Below are 11,847 nucleotides of genomic sequence, written 5' to 3'. Positions count from 1 at the left end.
GTACATACAGTCTGGGGGCACCTGGGTGGCTCAGTCGGTTGGGTGTCTGACTCTTGATTTTGTCTTGGGTCTTGAGGTGGTGGGATCGAGCCCGGCGTCAGGGTCCGCACACTCAGGATGAAGTCTGCTTGGGATTCTCTCCCTCTCCCTCTGCTCCTCCCCACACTTGTGCTCTCTAAACAAACAAACAAACAAATAAATAAATTCTAAAAAATAAAAAGTACATGCAGTCTGGCTCCATTTATTTAAAATTCTCAAAAAAATGAAAACTAACCTGAAATAACAGCAGATTAGGAGTTGCCAAGGGGCACAAGGAAACCTTTTTTTAAAGATTTTATTTATTTATTTGACAGAGAGAGACACAGCGAGAGCAGGAACACAAGTAGGGGGAGTGGGAGAGGGAGAAGCAGGCTCCCCGCTGAGCAGGGAGCCCCACGTGGGACTCGACCCCAGGACCCTGGGATCATGATCCGAGCCGAAGGCAGACGCTTAAGGACTGAGCCACCCAGGCGCCCCACAAGGAAAGCTTTTGGGTGACGTTGGCTTGATTTCGGTGTTGGTTTCATAGATGTGCACTGATGTCAAAACTAATCGAATTAGACACTTCAGATACTTTGTTGTACACCAGTAAAGCTGTCAAAGAAAGGATATGCACATACAAGGAAAAACACCTTTTGAACACCTTGCTGTGTTCTGCCCAAACACTAAGAAGATGGTGAAGATGCACAGGAAAATAACGGACCCTCTTCAGCAGCTCCAAGTCTTGACGCAGAGCGATTTAACGAGACGATGATCGTACACCTCCATACAGCAGTGTGGAACTCCAGCTCCAGTCCCAATTCCTGCACCCACTGGCCGCGTGCACCTGGGAAAGTTACTACCCCCTTTCAGCCTTGTTTTATTCTCCTGTCAAATGGCTATAATAGTATCTTAGCCAGGATGCTGTCACAACGATCACGCTGGGTATATCACATATCCAGTGCGCACCGGGGGGAGGGGGGGCACAGACGCAGTGCCCTCATCCCCAAGAGTTCAGGGAGGGCTGGAGAGAGGCAGGGGCATGTGGCCGGAGCCGCAGAGAATGAATAGGAGTTTGTAGGATGGACAAGAGAAGAGTGACCTTCATCTGGAGAGAAGAGCGTGGGCAGCTCAAAGGTAGGAAAATGCAGGGCACTGGAACCCAGGGTGGCTGGGGGCGGGGAGGAGGCTGGAAGCAGGGGAGAAGGAGAAGCTGGAGTGGCTGGCGGTTAAGGCCCTGGAACCCCAGAGAAGTTCGGGTTTTGCCCTGGAGAGCAGATGATGGAACACGACTCTGGCCGCGATGTCAGTGAGGAAAGACTGGAGGTCTGGGGACCGGGGCGTCGAGGGGGCGAGACACTTAGGCTGGGACTGAGGGCGACAGTGGCTTTGAGGAAGGCCCCTGGTTTCTGGCTTCAGGCGCGTAGGGCACAGAGGTGCCGGCCGTGAGAGGGACAGAGCCGGGCAGGCGGGGAGGTCCTGGGGCAGGTGAAGACAAGAGGCGAGTGTTGCTGGACGGTTGCGTCTGAGAGGCCCGGGGGGTGTGTCCGAGTGATGAGAGGGGAGGGGCGGGAGCTCAGAAATAGGCCTTGGGGGGACGGGCCAGCTACCAGGGACCGCCCCGACGGTGACGTCAGAGGGGGTGGGACACTTGAGGACCGCGGGCCGGAGGGCCCGGCAGAGCTCTTTGGCGTCTCCGTGCAGTTCAGTAGGCTCTGCGTCCTCTTCCTCCTGCCTCTTGAAGGCAGCTTCGTGCATGTATTTATTCATTCACTCATTCAGCCAATGCGGACCGAGCGCGAGCGAGGCACCGTCCTGGGCCTGGAGATCCTGAGATGAACCAGCCGTCAAGGTCTGCGCCCTCGTGGAGCCGGCACCCTGAGGGACGACCAGATGACAGAGACTGTTCCGTGGTCACCGGCCCGCGGGCTCGGAAGGGAGCCTTGGGAGGTGGGCACAGGCAGGACCGTCGGACCTCACTCTCTCCCACCGCCGGAAGCTTTGACAGGTGATGTGTCCCCCTTGGAGAGTCTCAAACCCGCATTTCAGCTCGGGGCTGGACACCTCCTCGTGGGTGCCCTCCTCCCCGCGCCAGGTGCCCCCCGCCTGCTCCATTTCTCCCCCTGGCATCTCATCACGGCTCCCGCGGGCCCATCCCGCCTCCTCTCTCTCACTCGCCTCCCCCGTCAGTCTCCTGCCCTGCTCACTGTGGGCGCTGCCACCAGGCTGCCCTCCCTGTCATCTTCCCTAGGCTATGGCTGCCAGGGTGTCCTCCAGACCCACCGGACTGCCGAGACCCTCCTCTGCTCCCTGCTCGTCCGCTGTCACTGACCCCGGCAGGGTTCCCATCCAGATTCTTCTGTGCCCTCCTCACCTGCCTCCATCCAGCCTCTGACACCCACATCCCTGCTTGACCCGCAGCTCCTTCCTTCCCCCTAAAAGAACCGCTTTCTCCCCACACACAGCCCCTCACTGTCCCATCTCTGGCCTTCCCTCATGCCTTCCCCCCTTTCTGGAATATTCTCTGCCCTGCTCATCTCCGTGTATAAATCCCACTCCTTCCAGGTCTAGCTCAGAGCTCCCGCAGTGATGAAGCCTTACCTGACTGCCCTCTGCCCTCGCTAAAGCTGCCCTCGTCTCTCATCCTCCTGCGTGTTCCCTGAGCCTCCCAGAGGCCTGTGTTCCGGTTTCCCGTCCAAGCCCTGCCTTAGCACTGGTCACCCCACCAGACGGTCACATCCCGCACTAGCCGGCTCCTTCGCTCATAACAGTAACACACAGATTACTAATAGTCAGTAGCTGAGATTTGCAGCCAGGTACCCCGGCATACACCCATATACACTCTCTGGGGCCCAGGCTGGTGACAGAGCAGACATGGGCCCATGCCATCTGCCCTGACTTGCACTTAGGAATGCTGGGTGCCCAGGAGTCAGGACAAGGGCCTCGTGGGCTGGAAGGAGGGTAGGCTTCCTGGAGGAGAAAGCATCTGAGTTAGGTCTTAGTGAAATGTTGGGGCTCACACACGCAGGGACAGATCAGCCCAAGGGAGGGGCACAGCATGAGCCCAGAAGGCTATCGTCTGTGGGGTCACACCCTCAACTCCAGAGGGTCCTCTGTCCCGAGCTGCTCCACGCCCCCACTGAGGTGTAGATCCCTCCAGCTCCCTGCCCTGCCTCCTCTCCCCAGCCTCCCCTACCTTCACCTTCTCTTGATTCCTTTGTCTCTCTTTCCACTGCTTTGAAACTCACACTGTTTCTAATCTTTTGATATCCCCTTGCGTGCGGAAGCAGGGCACTGAGAAACACAGCTACCTGAGGGCTCTGTACCCTCGGCCCGAGCACAGGAACCTCAGCACATCCCTGTCTGCTGCTGCTGAAGACCCAGGGCCACCTTGTTTTCCCATGTCCCGATGTGAGTGCTAATCATTGTCCTTTCTGCCTGACCCACTCTGGTCCCTTTCTCTGCTCACCATGGCTTTCTTGAATCCTGTTCCTTCCTTCTGGGCTCAAGGCCCTTCCTGGTAAGGCACATCTGAAAATTCTTCCAGCGAGAGTTTCTGAGGGGTCGATACTCGGAGCCTATGTGAGAAACACCTATTTTGCCCTCTGTTTTCATTCCTGTCTCTCCACCCCCGCACAGCTTCTGCACTGCCCACGCTCCCCGCATTGGACCTCCACCATCCTTCCTGACTGTGCTCTAGAAGATTCTGTTATTCCTTCTAGTCTTTTCCCGGGCTGCAGCCTGATGGGTGTTTCTTTTTTCTTTTTTTTTTTTTTAATTTTTATTTATTTGACAGAGAGACAGCGAGAGAAGGAACACAAGCAGAGGGAGAGGGAGAGGGAGAAGCAGGCTTCCCACGGAGCAGGGAGCCCGATGTGGGGCTCGATCCCAGGACCCTGGGACCATGACTTGCGCCGAAGGCAGAGGCTTAATGACTGAGCCACCCAGGCGCCCCTGAATTTATTTTTTAAAAAGATTTTATTTATTTATTTGAGAAAGCATGAAGAGGGGAAAGGACAGAGGGAGAAGCAGACTCTCCCCTGAGCAGGGAGCCCATGCGGGACTCTATCCCAGGACCCCGTGATCATGTCCTGAGCCAAAGGCAGATGCTTAACTGACTGAGCCACCCAGGTGTCCTCTTCCATGTGAATTTAAAAACCAGCTTGTCAATTTATACAAAGAAGCTAGCTGGAATTCTGATAAGGATTGTGTTGATCTGTAAATCCATTTGGGGGAGTATTGCCATCTTAATAATATTAGGTTTTCGATCCGTCAGTGTGGGACGTTCCCATTGACTTAGATATTCTTCAGTGTCACTCAACAAAGTTTTGGTAGTTTTCAGAGTATAAATTTTGTGTTTCTTTTGTCAAATCTATCCTCAAATATTATTTATTTATTTGACAGAGAGAGAGCAGGAGAGCATAAGCAGGGGTTGCAGCAGAGGGAGAGGGAGAAGCAGGCCCTCCGCTGAGCAGGGAGCTGGACGTGGGGCTCGATCCCCGGACCCTGGGATCATGACCTGAGCTGAAGGCAGACGCTTAACCGACTGAGCCACCCAGGTGCCCCTCAAGTATTTTATTCTTTTGATGCTATTGTAAATGGAATTGTTTTCTTGATTTCCTTTTCAGATTGTTTATTGTTAGTTTATAGAAATACGATTTTTAAAATATTTATCTTGGGGCGCCTGGGTGGCTCAGTCGTTAAGCGTCTGCCTTCGGTTCAGGTCATGATCCCAGGGTCCTGGGATCGAGCCCCGCATCGGGCTCCCTGCTCAGCGGGAAGCCTGCTTCTCCCTCTCCCGCTCCCCCTGCTTGTGTTCCCTCTCGCGCTGTGTCTTTCTCTGTCAAATAAATAAATAAAATCTTTAAAAAAAAAATAAATAAATAAAATAAAATAAAATATTTATCTTGTATCTTGCAAGCTTGGTAGATGCCTTTATTAATTCTAATAGCTTTTGTGTGAATTCCTTAGGTTTTCTATATACAAGATCACATCTTCTGCAAATAGAATTTTACTTCTTCTTTCCAATATAGATGCTTTTTATTTCTTCTTGCTAATTTCCCTGATCTGAACCTCCAGTACAATGTTGAATGGAGATAGTGAAGTGGACATCCTTGTCTTGTTCCTGGCCTTACAAAGAAAGTATTCAATCTTTCACCATTAAGTGTAATGTTAGCTGTGGGTTTTTCATAGATGCCCTCATCAGGGGAAGTTGCATTCTATTCCTGTGTGTTGAGAGTTTTTATTATAAAAGTGTATTGGATTTTGTCAAATGCTTTTTTTGCATTTATTGAGATAATGATGTGTTTTTTATTTTATTAATATAATGTATTACATTAATACAATGTATTAATATTATATATTACATTAATTATCAGATGTTAAACCAACTTTGCATTCTTAGGATAAATCCTACTTGGTTATGGTATATAATTCTTTTTATATGTTGCTAGATTTGGCTTACTGATTTGGGGATTTTTGCATCCATATTCATAAGAGGTTTTAGTTTATAGTTTTCTTGTGAAAGTTTATAGTTTTTTTTTAAGATTTTATTTATTTATTTGAGAGAGAGAGAATGAGGGATAGAGAGCACGAGAGGGAAGAGGGTCAGAGGGAGAAGCAGACTCCCTGCTGAGCAGGGAGCCCAATGTGGGACTCAATCCCGGGACTCCAGGATCATGACCTGAGCCGAAGGCAGTCGCTTAACCAACTGAGCCACCCAGGTGCCCCAAGATTTTATTTATTTATTTGACAGAGAGACGGAGCGATAGAGGGAACACAAGCAGGGGGAGTGGGAGAGGGAGAAGCAGGCTTCCCGCGGAGCAGGGAGCCCGACGTGGTGCTCGATCCCAGGACCCTGGGATCATGACCTGAGCTGAAGGCAGACGCTTAACGACTGAGCCACCCAGGTGCCCCGAAAGTTTATAGTTTTGTCTGATTTTGGTATAGGGTAATTTTGGCCTGATATAATGGGTTGAGAAGTGTTCCCTCCTCTTCTATTTTTTGGAAGTATTTGTGAAGAACTGGTATTAATTCTTCTCTAAGTGTTTGGTGACCACTGAAGTCATCTGGGCCAGGACTTTGTGTGTAGTTTTCTTGGTTACTAATTCAATCTCTTTACATGTTAGAGATGTATCCAGATGGTCTATTTCTTGGTAGTCTGTGTCTTTCTGGGAAGGTGTCCATTTTATCTAAGTTACCTAGCTTATCGGTATACAGCTACTTATAGTGTTTCTTTATAATCCTTTTTATTTCTTTAAGGTCATTAATAATGTCCCCTCTTTCACTCCTGATTCTAGTAGTGTGTCTTCTCTCTCTCTCTCTTTTTTTAGAGAGAGCATGAGCTTTTGGTTTCATTGATTTTTGTCTTTTGCTTTCCTAGTCTCTATTTCTTTTTTTTTTTTTTTTTTTGAGATTTTATTTATTTATTTTACAGAGAGAGAGACAGCGAGAGGGAACACAAGCAGGGGGAGTGGGAGAGGGAGAAGCAGGCTTCCCGCTGAGCAGGGAGCCTGATGCGGGGCTTGATTCTAGGACCCTGGGATCATGACCTGAGCTGAAGGCAGGTGCTTAACGACTGAGCTACCCAGGCGCCCCTCTTAGTCTGTTTCATTTATTTCTACTCTCATCTTTATCATTTCCTTCATTCCACACACTTCAGGTTTAGTTTTCTCTTCTTTTTTCCAGTATTTTAAAGTAAAAGTTTAGGTTATTGATTTGAGCTCCTTCTTCTTTTTAATATAGGCATTTACAGCAATAAATTTCCCTCTAGGCACTGCTTTGGCTGCATCCCATAAGCTTTGGTATGCTATGTCTTCATTTTCATTCATCTCAAAATATTTTCTGATTTCCTTTTTGATTTTTTCCTTGACTTTGAAATATGGTTATTTAAGAGTGTGTTGTTTTTAATTTCCACAAATTCGTTTCCCAAGTTTCCCACTATAATTGATTTCTAATTTCATTCAACTGTGTTCAGAGAACACACTTTCTATTATTTCTATACTTCTAAATTTATTGAGGCTTATTTTTTGGCTTGGCATGTGGTTCATCCTGAACACCACCACAAGAATTATATTCTGCTCTTTGGTCTCTTTGCCTTTCGAGGACTCTTGTTATTATACTGGGCCCACCTGGATAATCTAGGATAATCTATCTTAAGCTTAGCTGATTAGTAAACTTAATTCTATCTCTAACCTTAGTTCCCCCTTTTTCATGTAATATTCACAGGTTTTGTGGATTAGGATATGGACATTTGGGGGTAGGGTGAGGTCATTATTCTGCTTACCACAACAGGGAAGAACCATGAGAAGCTTCTTTTTGGGGTATCATGTTTGCCAAAAGAAAAACACCCCTTCCCACATAACCATTTTTGGGGAAGGCTATAATGTGGAGGCAAAGTAACTTTTTTTTTTAAAGATTTTATTTATTTATTTATTTGACAGAGAGAGCACAAGCAGGCGGAGCGGCAGAGGGAGAGGGAGAAGCAGGCTCCCCGCTGAGCAAGGGTACCGATGCGGGGCTCGATCCCAGGACCCCAGGATCATGACCGAAGGCAGACGCTCAACTGACTAAACCACCCAGGCGCCCCAAGGCAAAATAACTTTTGTCTTAAAGTTATTCTCATGGTTTTGCAGACATTGAAGTGTCTTCTTTAATTCTCAATATTTGAATTATTTTAATTGTAGATTTTACTTATTTATTTGAGAGAGAGAGAGAGTGAGCACGAGCATGGGGGAGCAGCAGAAGGAGAGGGAGAAGCAGATTCCCCACTGAGCAGGGAGCCCAATGTGAGGCTTGATTCAGGGCTCGATCCCAGGACCCTGGGATCATGACCTGAGCTGAAGGCAGATGCTTAACCAACTGAGCCACCCAGGTGCCCCAATTCTCAATATTTTAGACTTAGGACAAAGCTCAATTCAAATACTTTCTAAAATGAAATGTGGTTAACTATCACATAAGACCCACCATTGTTTAACAGCAGCTTTTCTGTTTCATGACTTAAATATCATAAAATAAGTAGAAAGATCACAAATGACAGGTTCTCCATATGGTAAGCTGTCAAGAAATAAAGCATGAGGGCGCCTGGATGGCTCAGTCAGTTGAGCGTCTGACTCTTGGTCTCAGCTCAGGTCTTGATCTCAGGGTTGTGAGTTTGAACCCTGCATTGGGCTCCATGCTGGGCATGGGACCTACTTTAAAAAAAAAAAAATGAAAGAAATAAAGCTTGGACCATTAGCAAGTAGCTCTTGAAACCTCCCAGTGGGTTGAAAAACAAATATTTTCTCCTGAAGTCTTTTGGTCCCCCTTAGCTAAGCTTAAATTTTCTATTTTATTGAAGGGAAAGATACCACCTGCAGGCAAAAGACAGAGGAAGGACTTTCCAAAGCACGTACATAATTCATACATTTATTATGTATATATGTGTATGTGAAGTATATGTGTATGCATACATATATATATAATTTTCTATTTATAAAAGTAATTCACACTGATGAAAACTTCAAACATTACACCACAGAAATACTATGTTGAGGGGCGCCTGGGTGGCTCAGTCGGTTAAACATCTAACTTCAGCTCAGGTCATGATCCCAGGGTCCTGGGATCGAGCCCCACGACTGGCTCTCTGCTCAGCGGGGAGTCTGCTTCTCCCTCTCCCTCTGCTGTTCCCCCTGCTTGTGCTCTCTCTCTCTGTCAAATAAATAAATAAAAATCTTTTAAAAATACTATGTTGAGTTGCATGAAATTTCCAGTACTTCACTGTTTTTTGACCTACAAACACAGCAATTTCATACTGTTCAACCTAATAATATAGCAAGGAGAATTCCCTGTAATCTGCATGCCCTGAAGGGAACCAGTGGCATTTGGTGTGTGTATTTCTCCAGGCTGGAGAGTATGTCTGTGCATGTTCGTGGTCAGTGGAGTTATTACCACAATGATGTAGCACGGATTTTGCAACCCGCTTTCTAAACACTTTGTAGAGCAAAGCAAATCTTCGGACTGCTTGTGCTGCTTCCCCTCTCTGGGGCCTCCATTTCCTTATTTGTGAACATGGAACTAATGGTTCTGTGCCAGTTATTTATTGCCTCTCAGCTCCGAATTCATTATATTTGTCTGCTCTGTGAAAAATGCATCTGGGCCCTTTAAATATTTTCCTTTGCCAAGTGAAACAATGCTAAACTTTGCCAGTAGAGGGCGCTGACAGCCATTTCTTGAGGCAGAAGTTTTGCGTCCCGGTTGTGATGCGCTTCTCTCATCTGGCTTCTGCCGCAGGCCCAGCTTCTCCAGCCCAGCTCGTGCCCCAGGTACAGCCTCCTTCAGCACGGGTAGCCAGCAGCAGCCACCATCAGCTGCTTCCCCTTAGCACCCCACGCCCACCCTGGGAGCAGTGGAGTGCCTCTTCCCCAGCCCCCTAAAGTATGGCTTTCCAGCAAGTTCCATGGGGCCTGCGCGGGACTTCAGCAACGTCTCTACCATCCGAGGAGCTACAGCTGTTCCGTCTCCAACCAGGTCTGGAGCTCACACCTGGGGCTGGATGGGGGCCCTTCTCGCTGGGGGAGGAAGTGATCTATCTCAGCCCTGGGGATGAGGGCTGCTCCTTATATCTACTTTTCCGATATTCTTTAGAGTCCTCTTTACTTCTGGGGTGCTCCGGTGGCCAAGTCGGTTAAGTGTCTGCCTTTGGCTTAGGTCATGATCTCAGGGTCCTGGGATCGAGCCCCGCATCGGGCTCCCTGCTCAGCGGGGAGCCTGCTTCTCCCTCTGCCTGCCGCTCCCCTGCTTGTGCTCTCTCTCTGTCAAATAAATAAATAAAAATCTTTAAAAAAAAAAGTCCTCTTTACTTCTTACTAGCTAGTGCCTTGTTACTCCAGTCCCCTGTTACAGTTAATAATTCTTTATGTTAGACTTTTCCCGTTCAAATTACTTTGTGGTTTCTCTCAGACTGAAACAGATCCCACATATCCTCATGAGGATGGGAAGGAGGGAGAGCACTTAGCTCAGTGCCTGACAGGCAGGGAGGACTCAGAAAACAGCAGTGACGTCACTGTCATCATCCCTGTCCTCGTCACCATCCTGTCTCCACGCCAATACCTATAGAACAGCCTCTTCCTTATTAGCCGTTGCCGTGGTTTCGTGGTATGCATGGAGTTTTGAATCCCTCCACTCCTGCGGGCCATGTGGATTACAACTCATTTCCGAGATCACAGGCAGCCCTCTGAGCCACATCTACTGAACACCAGCTACACGCTCTGCACTGAAGCAGTTACCTATAGTAACTCACAAATCCTCACAACGTGCCTATTGTATTAGTTTCCACAAATTCAGTGGCTTAAAATTACACTCCTTTATTATCGTACACTTCCGGATGTCAGAAATCTAAGATGAAGGTGTTGGCAAAGCCGTGTCCCTTCTTTCTTTTTTTTTTAAAAGATTTTGTTTATTTATTTGACAGAGAGAGACACAGCGAGAGAGGGGACACAAGCAGGGGGAGTGGGAGAGGGAGAAGCAGGCTTCCCGCCGAGCAGGGAGCCTGAGCGGGGGTCGATCCCAGGTCCCCGGGACCACGACCTGAGCCGAAGGCAGATGCTTAACCAACTGAGCCACCCAGGCACCCCAAGGGCCATTTCCCTTCTAAGGAGTGCAGGGGAGAGGCTGACTTTTCCAGCTTCTAGAAGGCTGCCCGCATTCCTTGGCTCACGACCCCTCCCTCGCATCGCTCCGCCCTCTTGCTCCCACTGGCACATGTACTACTCACTGAGATCCGCCTATAGCATCAGGCCCACGTGGATAATCCAGGATAACCTCCCCATCTCAAGATCCTTGACTTTTTTTTTAAAGATTTTATTTATTTATTCATGAGAGACAGAGAGAAAGAGAGAGAGAAGCAGGCTCCCAAGGAGCAGGGAGCCTGATGCAGGGATCCCAGGACCCCGGGACCACGACCTGAGCCGAAGGCAGACGCTCAACCATCTGAGCCACCCAGGCGCCCAAGATCCTTGACTTGATCACAACAGTGAAGTCCCTTTTACCATGTAAGGTAACATATTCCACAGGGTTCCAGGATTAAGAGGTAGACATGTGAACAGACTTTATTCAGCCTACCTCACCCGTGGAATAAATACTATTATTCTACCCATTTTGCAGATGAAAAAAACGAGGTACAAGGAGAGTAAGTAACTTGCCCACGGTCACACAACTCATAAGGAGCAGAGCTGGAATACAGGCAGTCTGGCTCCAAAATCACATTCTCTCAACTACACAACTTTGTATAAATCATTGCATACTAGAATGAGGGTTTGTGTAGCATACATTTCTAGAAGCAGAATTACTGGGGTGAAGTTTACCAGGTGTTGCCAAGTTGTCCTTCACTACAGCTGTGTCGGTTAATTCCCACCAGCAGCACCTAAAATCCAGAAGTTCTCTTCACCCCAACTCCAGATGCTTTGAGGGCAGAATATTACTTGAATACATAAAACCAAAGGATTTCTACAGCTCCTTATCAACTTGTTAACTGAGAAATGTTTCTCTTTCATGAAAGGAGAGGAACAATACTCTCCCATTCATAAAAAAAAAGAGAAAAAAAAAAAGTACAGTGAGAATAAAGAACCCTCAGTTTCCTGTGAAAAAAATAAAAATATTTGGTTACCTTAATGTATTGCAGGACTGAAAACACTGTCCTAACCTTGACTGTGACCCCAGCTTTATCTCCTTCTACTCTGCCTTGTCAGAGGCACCGTGTTTGAGGGTTTGGTTTTCCTGCCTTGGTGGGTTGCTTCGTCTCCAGTGAGATCTTCTGAAGATCCCTGGTTAATAAATCACTTCCATCACTTT

At 47.8% G+C, this 11,847-nt stretch overlaps 1 long non-coding RNA gene across 1 annotated transcript; it reads left to right on the top strand.

The window, feature by feature from the left end:
- The first annotated feature begins 1,673 nt into the window (after positions 1–1,673).
- LOC144379401 (uncharacterized) lies at positions 1,674–11,847 on the top strand. Its single transcript, XR_013442274.1, has 3 exons — positions 1,674–2,026; positions 9,289–9,525; positions 11,678–11,847. It is a non-coding gene; the product is annotated as an uncharacterized LOC144379401 (long non-coding RNA).

This window comes from Halichoerus grypus, chromosome 11 (genome assembly GCF_964656455.1).
Source record: "Halichoerus grypus chromosome 11, mHalGry1.hap1.1, whole genome shotgun sequence".
NCBI classification, from domain to species: Eukaryota; Metazoa; Chordata; class Mammalia; order Carnivora; family Phocidae; genus Halichoerus; species Halichoerus grypus.
Note: the sequence above shows the minus strand (reverse complement) of the source record. Positions and strands in the feature narration are given on the sequence as shown.